General features: G+C 44.9%; 1 pseudogene; it reads left to right on the top strand.

Moving 5' to 3' along the window:
* Window positions 1-16,151, top strand: part of LOC123076350 (probable LRR receptor-like serine/threonine-protein kinase At1g51810) — a 57,122-nt pseudogene that overhangs the window by 27,484 nt on the left and 13,487 nt on the right.

The following is a 16,151-nucleotide window of genomic DNA, read 5'->3' as shown; positions in this document are numbered from 1 at the left end:
GTCCGATAGAGGGTTCAGAAGCGTGAAGAGCCACTCTGGCCCATCATTCTCTATGGTGTCCACCTTGGGGATCGGCCAATCTTTCTCCATGGCTCGCCAAAGGTCCCTGGCAAGTGGGCACCTGCACATCGCGTGGAAGCCGTCCTCTCGTTCCACACCACAGAGGGGACATATGTTAGTAAGCTCAAGGTGGCGAGAAAACTTGTTAGCCCAGGTAGCCAGCGAGTTGGTTACAATTCTCCATGCGAACACATGTACCTTTGGGGGAGCAGGGCACCCCCATATGATCTTCCAGATGGTGCGATGACCATCCGGTGCCCTGCTCGTAGCAGTTGCCAATGGACGTTCGCGCTCGTCCATGGCTAGGTGGTAGGCGGATCGAACGGTGAAGATACCGTTCCTGTCAGGCGCCCATGCGATGATGTCGTCGGTGGCGCGAGGCGATGTGCGGATGCTGCTGATAGAGTCAACGTCCGGAGGGAGGAAGTGGCGACGGAGAAGGTCCATACGCCAGTTGCCTGCCTCGTCAAGGAGCTCGGCAACTCTCCTGAGCCGGCAGGTTCCTTGCTGGGTAATGGGCTGGCGCGATGGCTCGGTAGGCAGCCAACGATCACGCCAAATGCGGATGTTATGTCCATCACCGACACGCCACACGATGCCCTTCTTCAAGAGCTCAAGGCCGTGTTGGATGCCCTGCCATGTAGGGGAGGCGTTCCCCGAGAAGACAGTATCTTCAAGGCGACCCTCCGGATAGTAGCGAGCCTTAAGCACCTGTGCACATAAACTATTAGGATTAGTGAGTAAACGCCACGCCTGCCTGGCAAGCAGGGCCTGGTTGAACAGGCGGAAGTCTCTGAAGCCCAGACCGCCCTTCATCTTATGTGCCAAAATTTTGGGCCAAGCCAGCCAATGTGTTTTCCTCTTCCCTTCCGAAGAGCCCCACCAAAAGTTCCGCACCATCCTATTCAGATCATCACATACGGACATAGGAAGCTTGAAAACACCCATGATATAAGTTGGGATGGCATGTGCAACAACTTTTATCATCGTTTCCTTACCAGCGAGAGTCCCCATGCGATGATTCTTTTCAGTAGCCTGGATTGCAAATTCTGAAATTTACCTCGCGACATACGGCCATCAGGTGTTGGAAGGCCCAAATACTTGTCCTCAAAGTCCAGAACATTCACATTCAGTACAGAGCGGACCCTTTCCTGGTCCTCCATGGTACACGAATTGCCAAAAGTATACTGCATTTAGCTGGGTTAATGCATTGTCCTGTTGCCCGTTCATACACAGTGAGAACCTCATATACCTTTTTTGCTTGCTCCTCCTTTGCATTAAAAAATAATAGGGTATCATCTGCAAAAAGCAAGTGTGACACGCCTGGAGCTCGTCGACAAACTTTCAAAGGTGTATATTCCCCCTTTTCTTCAGCATCTTTCAACAAAGCAGACAAACCATCAGCCACCAGTAGGAACAAAAAAGGGGAGAGTGGATCACCTTGCCGTAGCCCTCGCGACGGTGCAAACGAATCCAAGAGGGTTCCATTAAATTTAACAGTGTATCTCACCGAGGTGATGTTGGGGAACGTAGTAATTTCAAAAAAAATCCTACGCACACGCAAGATCATGGTGATGCATAGCAACGAGAGGGGAGAGTGTTGTCCACGTACCCTCGTAGACCGACAGCGGAAGCGTTATCACAACGCGGTTGATGTAGTCGTACGTCTTCACGATCCGACCGATCAAGTACCGAACGTACGGCACCTCCGAGTTCTACACACGTTCAGCTCGATGACGTCCCTCGAACTCCGATCCAGCCGAGTGTTGAGGGAGAGTTTCGTCAGCACGACGGCGTGGTGACGATGATGATGTTGCACCGACGCAGGGCTTCGCCTAAGCTCCGCAACGGTATTATCGAGGTGTAATTTGGTGGAGGGGGGCACCGCACACGGCTAAGAGATCTCAAGGATCAATTGTTGTCTCTATGGGGTGCCCCCCTGCCCCCGTATATAAAGGAGCAAGGAGGAGGCAGCCGGCCAAGGGAAGAGGCGCGCCAAAGGGGGGGAGTCCTACTCCCACCGGGAGTAGGACTCCTCTTTTCCTTGTGGGAGTAGGAGAAGGGAAGGGGGAAGGAGAAAGAAGGAAGGGGGCGCCCCCCCTCCCTAGTCCAATTCGGACTAGCCCATGGGGAGGGGTGCGGCCACCCTTTGGGGTCTTTCTCTCCTTTCCCATATGGCCCATTAAGACCCAATACGAATTCCCGTAACTCTCCGGTACTCCGAAAAATACCCGAATCACTCGGAACCTTTCCGAAGTCCAAATATATTCGTCCAATATACCGATCTTTACGTCTCGGCCATTTCGAGACTCCTCGTCATGTTCCCGATCTCATCCGGGACTCCGAACTCCTTCGGTACATCAAAACTCAATAAAACTGTCATCATAACGTTAAGCGTGCGGACCCTTCGGGTTTGAGAACTATGTAGACATGACCGAGACACCTCTCCGGTCAATAACCAATAGCGGGACCTGGATGCCCATATTGGCTCCCACATATTCTACGAAGATCTTTATCGGTCAGACCGCATAACAACATACGTTGTTCCCTTTGTCATCGGCATGTTACTTGCCCGAGATTCGATCGTCGGAATCTCGATACCTAGTTCAATCTCGTTACCGGCAAGTCTCTTTACTCATTCCGTAATACATCATCCCGTAACTAACTCATTAGTCACAATGCTTGCAAGGCTTATAGTGATGTGCATTACCGAGTGGGCCCAGAGATACCTCTCCGACAATCGGAGTGACAAATCCTAATCTCGAAATACGCCAACCCAACAAGTACCTTTGGAGACACCTGTAGAGCACCTTTATAATCACCCATTTACGTTGTGACGTTTGGTAGCACACAAAGTGTTCCTCCGGTAAACGGGAGTTGCATAATCTCATAGTCATAGAAACATGTATAAGTCATGAAGAAAGAAATAGCAACATACTAAACGATCGGGTGCTAAGGTAACGTAATGGGTCATGTCAATCACGTCATTCTCCTAATGAGGTGATCCCGTTAATCAAATGACAACTCATGTCTATGGCTAGGAAACATAACCATCTTTGATTAACGAGCTAGTCAAGTAGAGGCATACTAGTGACACTTTGTTTGTCTATGTATTCACACATGTATTATGTTTCCGGTTAATACAATTCTAGCATGAATAATAAACATTTATCATGATATAAGGAAATATATAATACTTTATTATTGCCTCTAGGGCATATTTCCTTCAGTCTCCCACTTGCACTAGAGTCAATAATCTAGTTCACATCGCCATGTGATTTAACATCAATAATTCACATCACCATGTGATTAACACCCATAGTTCACATCTCTATGTGACCAACACTCAAAGGGTTTACTAGAGTCAATAATCTAGTTCACATCGCTATGTGATTAACACCCAAAGAGTACTAAGGTGTGATCATGTTTTGATTGTGAGATAATTTTAGTCAACGGGTCTGTCACATCCAGATCCATAAGTATTTTGCAAATTTCTATGTCTACAATGCTCTGCACGGAGCTACTCTAGCTAATTGCTCCAACTTTCAATATGTATCTAGACCGAGACTTAGAGTCATCTAGATTTAGTGTCAAAACTTGCATCAACGTAACCCTTTACGATGAACCTTTTGTCACTTCCATAATCGAGAAACATATCCTTATTCCACTAAGTATAATTTTGACCGCTGTCCAGTGATCTACTCCTAGATCACTATTGTACTCCCTTGCCAAAATCAGTGTAGGGTATACAATAGATCTGGTACACAGCATGGCATACTTTATAGAACCTATGGCCAAGGCATAGGGAATGACTTTCATTCTCTTTCTATCTTCTGCCGTGGTCGGGCTTTGAGTCTTACTCAATTTCACACCTTGTAACACAGGCAAGAACTCTTTCTTTGACTGTTCTATTTTGAACTACTTCAAAATCTTGTTAAGGTATGTACTCATTGAAAAAACTTATCAAGCGTTTTGATCTATCTATATAGATCTTGATGCTCAATATGTAAGCAGCTTCACCGAGGTCTATCTTTGAAAAACTTCTTTCAAACACTCCTTTATGCTTTGCAGAATAATTCTACATTATTTCCGATCAACAATATGTCAATCACATATACTTATCAGAAATGCTGTAGTGCTCCCACTCACTTTCTTGTAAATACAGTCTTCACCGCAAGTCTGTATAACACTATATTCTTTGATAAACTTATCAAAGTGTATATTCCAACTCCGAGATGCTTGCACCAGTCCATAGATGGATCGGTGGAGCTTGCATATTTTGTTAGCACCTTTAGGATTGACAAAACCTTCTTGTTGCATCATATACAACTCTTCTTTAATAAATCCATCAAGGAATGTAGTTTTGTTTATCCATTTGCCATATTTCATAAAATGCGGCAATTGCTAACATGATTTAGACAGACTTAAGCATAGATACGAGTGAGAAACTCTCATCGTAGTCAACATCTTGAACTTGTCGAAAACCTTTTTGCGACAATTCTAGCTTTGTAGATAGTGACACTACTATCAACATCCGTCTTCCTCTTGAAGATCCATTTATTCTCAATGGCTCGCCGATCATTGGGCAAGTCAATCAAAGTCCATACTTTGTTCTTATACATGGATCTCATCTCAGATTTCATGGCCTCAAGCCATTTTGCGGAATCTGGGCTCATCATCGCTTCCTCATAGTTCGTAGGTTCGACATGGTCTAGTAACATAACCTCCAGAAGAGGATTACCGTACCACTCTGGTGCGGATCTTACTCTGCTTTACCTACGAGGTTTGGTAGTAACTTGATCTAAAGTTACATGATCATCATCATTAACTTCCTCACTAATTGGTGTAGGAGTCACAGGAACAGATTTCTGTGATGAACTACTTTCCAATAAGGGAGCAGGTACAGTTACCTCATCAAGTTCTACTTTCCTCCCACTCACATCTTTCGAGAGAAACTCCTTCTCTAGAAAGAATCCATACAAAGCAACGAATGTCTTGCCTTCGGATCTGTGATAGAAGGTGTACCCAACTGTCTCCTTTGGGTATCCTATGAAGACACATTTCTCCGATTTAGGTTTGAGGTTATCAGGATGAAACTTTTTCACATAAGCATCGCAACCCCAAACTTTAAGAAACGACAACTTTGGTTTCTTACCAAACCACAGTTCATAAGATGTCGTCTCAACGGATTTAGACGGTACCCTATTTAATGTGAATGCAGCTGTCTCTAATGCATAACCCCAAAACGATAGTGGTAGATTGGTAAGAGACATCATATACTGCACCATATCTAATAAAGTACGGTTACGATGTTCGGACACACCATTACACCGTGGTGTTCCAGGTGGCGTGAGTAGTGAAACTATTTCACACTGTTTTAACCGAAGGCCAAACTCATAACTCAAATACTCTTCTCCACGATCAGATCGTAGAAACTTTATTTTCTTGTTACGATGATTTTCCGCATCACTCTGAAATTATATGAACTTTTCAAATGTTTCAGACTTCTGTTTCATTAAGTAGATATACCCATATCTGCTCAAATCATCTGTGAAGGTCAGAAAATAATGATACCCGCTACGAGCCTCAATATTCATCGGACCACATACATCTGTATGTATGATTTCCAACAAATCTGTTGCTCTCTCCATAGTACCGGAGAACGGCGTTTTAGTCATCTTGCCCATGAGGCACGGTTCGCAAGCATCAAGTGATTCATAATCAAGTGATTCCAAAATCCCATCAGTATGGAGTTTCTTCATGCGCTTTACACCAATATGACCTAAACTGCAGTGCCACAAATAAGTTGCACTATCATTATTAACTTTGCATCTTTTGGCTTCAATATTATGAATATGTGTATCACTATGATCGAGATCCAACAAACCATTTTCGTTGGTGTGTATGACCATAGAAGGTTTTTATTCATCTAAACAGAACAACAATTGTTCTCTAACTTAAATGAATAACCGTATTGCAATAAACATGATCAAATCATATTCATGCTTCAACGCAAACACCAAATAACACTTATTTAGTTTCAACACTAATCCCGAAAGTACATGGAGTGTGCGATGATGATCATATCAATCTTGGAACTACTTCCAACACACATCATCACCTCTCCTTTTACTAGTCTCTGTTTATTCTGCAACTCCCGTTTCGAGTTACTACTCTTAGCAACTGAACCAGTATCAAATACCGAGGGGTTGCTATAAACACTAGTAAAGTACACATCAATAACATGTATATCCAATATACCTTTGTTCACTTTGCCATCCTTCTTATCCACCAAATAGTTGGGGTAGTTCCGCTTCCAGTGACCAGTCCCTTTGCAGTAGAAGCACTTAGTCTCAGGCTTAGGACCAGACTTAGGCTTCTTGACTTGAGTAGCAACTTGCTTGCCGTTCTTCTTGAAGTTCCCCTTCTTCCCTTTGCCCTTTTCTTGAAACTAGTGGTCTCGTCAACCATCAACACTTGATGTTTTTCTTGATTTCTACCTTCGTCGATTTCAACATCACGAAGAGCTCGGGAATTACTTTCGTCATCCCTTGCATACTATAGTTCATCACGAAGTTCTACTAACTTGGTGATGGTGACTAGAGAATTCTGTCAATCACTATTTTATCTGGAAGATAAACTCCCACTTGATTCAAGCGATTGTAGTACCCAGATAATCTGAGCACATGCTCGCTAGTTGAGCGATTCTCCTCCATCTTTTAGCTATAGAACTTGTTGGAGATTTCATATCTCTCAACTCGGGTATTTGCTTGAAATATTAACTTCAACTCCTGGAACATCTCATATGGTCCATGACGTTCAAAACGTCTTTGAAGTCCCGATTCTAAGCCGTTAAGCATGGTGCACTAAACTATCAAGTAGTCATCATATTGAGCTAGCCAAACGTTCATAACGTCTGCATCTGCTCCTGCAATAGGTCTGTCACCTAGCGGTGCATCAAGGACATAATTTTTCTGTGCAGCAATGAGGATAATCCTCAGATCACGGATCCAATCCGCATCTTTGCTACTAACATCTTTCAACATAATTTTTCTCTAGGAACATATCAAAAATAAACAGGGAAGCAACAACGCGAGCTATTGATCTACAACATAATTTGCAAAATACTATCAGGACTAAGTTCATGATAAATTTAAGTTCAATTAATCATATTACTTAAGAACTCCCACTTAGATAGACATCCCTCTAATCATCTAAGTGATTACGTGATCCAAAGCAACTAAACCATGTCCGATTAACACGTGAGATGGAATAGTTTCAATGGTGAACATCACTATGTTGATCATATCTACTATATGATTCACGCTCGACCTTTCGGTCTCTGTGTTCCGAGGCCATATCTGTACATATGCTAGGCTCGTCAAGTTTAACCTGAGTATTCCGCGTGTGCAACTGTTTTGCACCCGTTGTATTTGAACGTAGAGCCTATCACACCCAATTAACACGTGGTGTCTCAGCACGAAGAACTTTCGCAACGGTGCATACTTAGGGAGAACACTTTTGTCTTGAAATTTTAGTGAGAGATCATCTTATAATGCTACCGTCAAACAAAGCAAGATAAGATGCATAAAGGATTAACATCACATGCAATCAATATAAGTGATATGATATGGCCATCATCATCTTGTGCTTGTGATCTCCATCTCCGAAGCACCGTGCTCGTGATCTCCACCTCCGAAGCACCGTCATGATCACCATCGTCACCGGCTCGACACCTTGATCTCCATCGTAGTATCGTTGTCGTCTCGCCAACTTTATTGCTTTTACAACTATCGCTACCGCTTAGTGATAAAGTAAAACTATTACATGGCGATTGCATCTCATACAATAAAGCGACAACCATATGGCTCCTGCCAGTTGCCGATAACTCGGTTACAAAACATGATCATCTCATACAACACATTATATCACATCATGTCTTGACCATATCACATCACAACATGCCCTGCAAAAAGAAGTTAGACGTCCTCTACTTTGTTGTTGCATGTTTTACGTGGCTGCTACGGGCTTAGCAAGAACCGTTCTTACCTACGCATCAAAACCACAACGATAGTTTTTCAAGTTGGTGCTGTTTTAACCTTCGCAAGGACCGGGCGTAGCCACACTCGGTTCAACTAAAGTGAGAGAGACAGACACCCGCTAGTCACCTTTAAGCAACGAGTGCTCCGAACGGTGAAACCAGTCTCGCGTAAGCGTACGCGTAATGTCGGTCCGGGCCGCTTCATCTCACAATACCGCTGAACCAAAGTATGACATGCTGGTAAGCAGTATGACTTATATCGCCCACAACTCACTTGTGTTCTACTCGTGCATAGCATCAACGCATAAAACCAGGCTCTGATACCACTGTTGGGGAACGTAGTAATTTCAAAAAAATCCTACGCACACGCAAGATCATGGTGATGCATAGCAACGAGAGGGGAGAGTGTTGTCCACGTACCCTCGTAGACCGACAGCGGAAGCGTTATCACAACGCGGTTGATGTAGTCGTACGTCTTCACGATCCGACCGATCAAGTACCGAACGTACGGCACCTCCGAGTTCTACACACGTTCAGCTCGATGACGTCCCTCGAACTCCGATCCAGCCGAGTGTTGAGGGAGAGTTTCGTCAGCACGACGGCGAGGTGACGATGATGATGTTCCACCGACGCAGGGCTTCGCCTAAGCTCCGCAACGGTATTATCGAGGTGTAATTTGGTGGAGGGGGGCAACGCACACGGCTAAGAGATCTCAAGGATCAATTGTAGTCTCTATGGGGTGCCCCCCTGCCCCCGTATATAAAGGAGCAAGGAGGAGGCAGCCGGCCAAGGGAAGAGGCGCGCCAAAGGGGGGGAGTCCTACTCCCACCGGGAGTAGGACTCCTCTTTTCCTTGTGGGAGTAGGAGAAGGGAAGGGGGAAGGAGAAAGAAGGAAGGGGGCGCCCCCCCCTCCCTAGTCCAATTCGGACTAGCCCATGGGGAGGGGTGCGGCCACCCTTTGGGGTCTTTCTCTCCTTTCCCGTATGGCCCATTAAGACCCAATACGAATTCCCGTAACTCTCCGGTACTCCGAAAAATACCCGAATCACTCGGAACCTTTCCGAAGTCCAAATATAGTCGTCCAATATATCGATCTTTACGTCTCGGCCATTTCGAGACTCCTCGTCATGTCCCCGATCTCATCCGGGACTCCGAACTCCTTCGGTATATCAAAACTCAATAAAACTGTCATCATAACGTTAAGCGTGCGGACCCTTCGGGTTTGAGAACTATGTAGACATGACCGAGACACCTCTCCGGTCAATAACCAATAGCGGGACCTGGATGCCCATATTGGCTCCCACATATTCTACGAAGATCTTTATCGGTCAGACCGCATAACAACATACGTTGTTCCCTTTGTCATCGGCATGTTACTTGCCCGAGATTCGATCGTCGGAATCTCGATACCTAGTTCAATCTCGTTACCGGCAAGTCTCTTTACTCATTCCGTAATACATCATCCCGTAACTAACTCATTAGTCACAATGCTTGCAAGGCTTATAGTGATGTGCATTACCGAGTGGGCCCAGAGATACCTCTCCGACAATCGGAGTGACAAATCCTAATCTCGAAATACGCCAACCCAACAAGTACCTTTGGAGACACCTGTAGAGCACCTTTATAATCACCCATTTACGTTATGACGTTTGGTAGCACACAAAGTGTTCCTCCGGTAAACGGGAGTTGCATAATCTCATAGTCATAGAAACATGTATAAGTCATGAAGAAAGAAATAGCAACATACTAAACGATCGGATGCTAAGCTAACGTAATGGGTCATGTCAATCACGTCATTCTCCTAATGAGGTGATCCCGTTAATCAAATGACAACTCATGTCTATGGCTAAGAAACATAACCATCTTTGATTAACGAGCTAGTCAAGTAGAGGCATACTAGTGACACTTTGTTTGTCTATGTATTCACACATGTATTATGTTTCTGGTTAATACAATTCTAGCATGAATAATAAATATTTATCATGATATAAGGAAATATATAATACTTTATTATTGCCTCTAGGGCATATTTCCTTCAGGTGACGCACGTCATAATCCAATCCACCCACCGGCGAGCGAACCCCATCTTTTGCATCATTCGCTCTAAGAAGATCCAGTCCACCCTGTCATACGCTTTAGACATATCCAACTTGTAAGCACAAAAACTTTTGTTGGGGTCTTTTTCATGCTGAATAGAGTGAAAGCACTCAAATGCTATCAGGGCATTATCAGTGATCATCCGCTCGGGGACAAAGGCGCTTTGCTCCGGTGAAATTATCTCATCCAAAATGGGCCGCAAGCGGTTAACCAGGCACTTAGATACTACCTTATAGATGACGTTGCAAAGACTGATAGGCCTAAACTCCGTGAGCCTCTCTGGATTCTCAACCTTGGGGATGAGAACAATGGAGGTTTCTTTGAAAGAACCTGGGAGGAAAGAACCTTCCGGCATTATTCCCGATCGAAAGAATTCCTTGACCCCGGCGATCACCTGTGTCCGCATGCAAGACCAGTTTCTTTGAAAGAACCTGGGAGGAAAACCGTCCGGACCTGGCGCCTTCAACGGTCCAATCTGAAAGAGCGCATCCGCAATCTCCTTATCCGAGAACTCTGCACACAGACCATCATTCATTTGATCAGTAACCCGTGTGTTAATTAAATTAATCACTGGATCCACACAAAGGGTACTATCTGCCTTGAACAGATTAGAAAAGTAGGACGTGACCAACTCGGCCATAGCTGCATGGCTCCGATGTGTTGTGCCTGTATCATCCACAAGTGATTTTATGCGGTTTTTCCGAGCGCGCCGTACTGCTTTCCGGTGGAAGAATTTTGTGTTCCGGTCCCCTTCATGTAACCAGGCAACACGAGACCGCTGCATCCAGAGCATCTCCTCCCGGTACAACAGTTCGTTCATTTTATCAGTAGCCTCTCGGATCTCCTTCCTATCTGCATTCATCGACAAAAGCTCTTCCAGACGTGAGCGGGACTTATTTATTTCTTTAATGACATTTCCAAAAAATTTGCGGCTCCAATCTTGCAGTTTCTTCATCATAGTGCCCAAACCAGATGCTATATCCCCCAGGTTCAACATAGACCCCAAGTCAACCCAAGTATTCATTATTACCTCCGGGAGGGTCGGGTCTCTCTCCCACATTACCTCATACTGACGGCACCTCCTACCTGACACCGGTGGCTGGTCCTCCATGACACACCGAAGCAAAATAGCAAGGTGGTCCGAACTAGGCATCACGAAGTGTTCCACCTTGGCATGTGTAAAGATGTCACGCCAAGAATTATTTGCAACAGCCCGGTCCAGTCTGACTTTGACATTCGCCCGTCCTCCACGACGATCGTCATAAGTGAAAGGCAGCCCTGCAAAACCAAGATCACCCAATCCACAAACTTCCAGAGCATCACGAAAATCAATCATCTGACCTGCCGGCCGCGGTGATTTGGAGAAGTGTTCGAAGCTCCACATAGCCTCGTTGAAGTCTCCGACCACCACCCACGGCATGTCGCCTTGGCGGTGGAGATCCCGGAGGATGGACCACATGCGATGTCGGTCCTCCGTCCGCGGTTCTCCATAGACGTAGGTAAGCCGCCAAGGTGGCTCCCCCGTCGCAGCACTCACATAGGCATCAATATATCGTCCATTCGTATCTTTTACATCAAGTTGTACCAATTCATGCCAGAAAAGAGCTAAGCCACCACTAAGACCATTGCTATTGACTGCTTCGAAACCACTTAGACCTAAGCGAGATCGATATCTTTTCATCCTATCTTTCCTTTGCCTAGTTTCACAAAGAAAGACGATAGTAGGAGAATGAACCTGCACCAAGCTCACAAGATCCCGTATTGTACGAGAATTTCCACACCCTCGGCAATTCGAGCTCAGAAGATTCAAGTTGCTAACATGGTTTTCCAAAATTTCTGTTTGAGGCACTTGTGTCGCCGGCGGCGCCGGCATCGGAGATCGTCGGATGTCTCTCGGGACTGCAATAGTCGAGGCCCTCAATGGTGACTCCTGCCCCATTGCCTCCCCGGCATACAGGCTGGACGGCTTCGGGCGGGTGGCTTCCTCAACGGATGCCCCTTGTTCACCCCCACCGCCAGCAAGGATCACAGGGATAGTCGCTGGGCCAGCCCTCATGTGAATTGAAGGATGCGATATTGCAGCCAGACTGTCGCGTGCATCGCTGCTCCAAACCCGGCGAGTAGGCGAAACAACCCTAGGGTTCCTGATTCCACCGGGATCAAACTGCATGCCTGCCGGCCGGGGCCTGCTGCGTCGGTTCCCTCCGAGGTTCAGGTCATCAGCACGGCGGCCTCCCTCCGTGGGCACGTCAGGCACAGCCTCTGGGATGTCCATGACCAGAAGGTCTGACGAAGCATCAAGCATGGTGGACGGGGCCACACGGGCGGACGTAGCCGCAGGGGCGGACGGGGCCGCACGGGCGGACGGAGCCGCAACATATACGCGTCGTGGACGGCGTCCACGCACGGAGCAAAGGCCAGCCTCACTGGCGATGGTAGCCAGTGGCGGCAGCGGTGGTGGAGGCGTGGTGTCGCCCCGCCTCCTCCAAACCCTATTTTCTATTGCCGGCTTCGGCTTCAGCTCCGAAGAGGACATGTGCTGATGTTTAATTAGTACCACACCAACCTTGTCCAAAGTTCATCACAAGAATCTCGTAACTCTACAAGGATATTGCCAGAACAAGAAGTGCCTAGCCCTCATTTATGACTTCATGCCCAGAGGAAATCTTCAACAGCTTTTAAGAGAAGGTTTTTCTCTCCACTATTTCAAAAGCACACACCAACAGCTTTCATTAACAACTTGGAAACCACCTACGTGCTACTCCCTCTGTTCACAAATATAAGATGTTTTGGATATTTCAATATGGACTACATAGAGACTGAAATGAATGAACAAACACACTAAAACCTGTCTATATACATCCGATTCAGAAAAAAGTTAAAACATCTTATATTTGTGAACGGAGGGAGTAAATTTTATATTGCGCTCCGCAGCATAATAAAAAATCGATAGGACCTACCATAAGTTTTTTTCAAAATCAAATCAAATAAATCTGACATTGACACCCTAGACCCTACTGTAAACAAGGAGTTTTTTAAATAAAATCTGATTTCCTTGTTAAAGGTGTAGTTGATTGCATAGACTGTTATTGCTGATGCTAATCATACACTTGAGTTGGTGGGCCTAGTTCTTTTTAGAGCTTTTCTTTTTTGGAAAATTCTTTTTAGAATTGTCCATTGTCAAATTCATAACCATAGCATGGTCAAATATACTTGGCTAACAAATTTGGGCACAATAGTTACATATCTCTACTCAGTCATAGTTAGGACTTGATAGTTGCATATTTAAAATCAGTAAGAAACAAAGCAATGACGGAGGTACATATTCAAAGAATACTTCAATAGCTTGGTTCCATTGTTAAAAGAAAAATCTTTGTTAAAGAGAAGGAAAAACAGTGATCTCTCGAAGATCAAAGAGCTTATTTATGCCAGCTTCAGACCATAATAGACCAATTGGTACCAAGGTTAATCATTGTGTGTTGTTTTAACATCATTTCTGAAGTTAAATGTGCAAAATTACAAAGCTAGTATGTATGCTACCATGCATGTAAATTGTGGCACTTAAATTAAATTTGGTACATCTTGATGCAGGAGAAGACTACAGTTTGAATTGGGAACAGCGACTTCATATTGCACTTGATTCTGCACAAGGTTGGAATTTCATTTACATGCTTCCCTTTAGGCGATCTATGTATGTATCCATATGTTGACAAAATAAACTACAGGACTGGAATATCTACACGAGTCATGCACCCCATCAATAGTTCACTGAGATGTCAAGACCGCCAACATCCTTCTAGACAAGAACCTGGTGGGGATCATAGCTGATTTTGGGCTTTCACGAGCTTTTAACGATGCGCACACACACATATCTACTGTTGCTTCTGGCACTCTTGGCTACCTCGACCCTGAGTACCATGCAACTTTCCATCTCACCACCAAGACAGATTGTAGCGACACGACCTCAAATGGTCAAGTCTCTGTGCTTTAGTGTCATCCCTGGATCGGTAATGCTGACACACACAGTACTCGAAGGATTTATAATAGAGTTGCAATCACACACTTATTACATCGAATGTCTCAAAGGAGAACTTATTACAATAAATATGGCTTAACACCATCTAATACGATAACAGCGGAAGGCTTGGAAGATAAAGTGAGTCCATCAACTCCAACGGCATAGCTGAGTGCACGACAACGACCTATCGCACCTTTACTCGTCGTCTGAAAAGTCTGCAACATAATACGTTGTAGCCCGAAAACGGGTCGGCACATGGAATATGCTGGCAATATAACACAGTAGAGCAATGAACAGATAATGCTATCACTATATGCATATATGGCTGGTGGAGGCTCTAAGGTTCTATGATTTTTGCGAAAAGCCAATTTTCCCCTACAACAAAGGAATAAATTTTATTTAACTATCATGGTAGTTGTTAAACATCGAGAAGGTTCCTCCAACTCAATCCCAATTAAAGGTAATTATCAACCCAACAAATTAAATTAGAGTGATGAGATACAACAGGATAATCCAAGAACTAGATACTCAAGATGTCCATAACCGGGGACATGGCTAACCATGATTAGTTTATACACTCTGCAAAAGTTTGCGCACTTTTCCCCACAAGACTCGATCGCCTCCGCTGGATTTCTCGCACTACATGGTGTTTGAGAAATGGATGACCGAGACATAGTCTTTCAGAGACATTAACTCTTTAATCTGGGTGGACAGTTACACCTACTTTCCCTTTACATCTGCTAGCCCACCACTGAAAGAGGTCATGCAACATACTCAACTATGCCAGAGCCCATAATGGCTTGTGGCTGCACACGGAAGTTTCTAGCATGAATAATCGTATGATCCCTTTGAACCTGGGTGGCGGACCGTAGGATGATCACACGGGTACTCCGGGATATTCTAGGACAACACTGGATTCTCCAGGTGCCCAAACAAGCAATCCACCCAGATGTGTATTAAAGTTGCCACCTTAATTTGAACGAATAATTAACAATCTCACATCTGTCATGGAATACACTCAAACCCAATCCACGTCTACGAGCATGGCATAGCAATATAAGAAATACGTAGAAGTAACTCCCAAGGGTTTGATATTAAAACAGGTAATAGGTTCTACCTCATCATCTACTTCCCAAACCCACATGTTAAGAGATCCTACTCATGCAATATGTGAGGGTTGTAGCTAATGCATAAAAACTGGGTAATAAAGGGATATGATCAATGTGTTACTTGCCTTGCTGACGATCCGCAAAACCTAGTGACTCGTAGTAGCACGCTTCGCACTCCGGAAATTCTATCGCAAACAAACAATAACATACATAAGCAATCAAGCAAAGATGCATGGGTATAACTCAAATAAGAAGATCTAACCAGAAAGTTCAACTTAAGAACTCCGGTTTGCAAAAAGAATCAAATCAAACGGAGCAATGAAACTCAAACGGTGAAAGAAACAAAATCCGATTACTAATCTGGACTAAAGTCAAATTTTACAGTATCAAAATCTTGTTCAAGTTGGTTAAAGAGAAAGAGGGCTTCGAGACGAAGATCGAGGCGCTTTAATCTCCTGATTCCGATAAACGAGCTAAAAGTTATACTAGAACGAAAATCGGATCAGAAATCGCGATCGAAAATAATCGCGAAAATCTCGAGAAAAAGAAAAAACTGACGAACAGGCTAACGAACGAACGTTCGCTGTCTGTGACTAACTAATGAACGGCGTTCGTTTAAACGAACGAACGGACGCAAAATAAATAAACCGACGGAAAAACCGATCTAAGAAAATAAACCGAAAAAACCGGGGTTAACCGAAGAAAACCGACCGGTCAACGGCGAGATCCGGCGCGGCGGCGGCGGCACCGGCGACGGTGGGTGGCGGCGGCGACGGCGTGCGGTGGCGCAGCGGCGGGAGGCGGCGTGCGGCAGTGGCAGCAGGCG

The sequence above is a fragment of the Triticum aestivum genome, chromosome 3D, assembly GCF_018294505.1.
Source record: "Triticum aestivum cultivar Chinese Spring chromosome 3D, IWGSC CS RefSeq v2.1, whole genome shotgun sequence".
Lineage (NCBI taxonomy): Eukaryota > Viridiplantae > Streptophyta > Magnoliopsida > Poales > Poaceae > Triticum > Triticum aestivum.
Note: the sequence above shows the minus strand (reverse complement) of the source record. Positions and strands in the feature narration are given on the sequence as shown.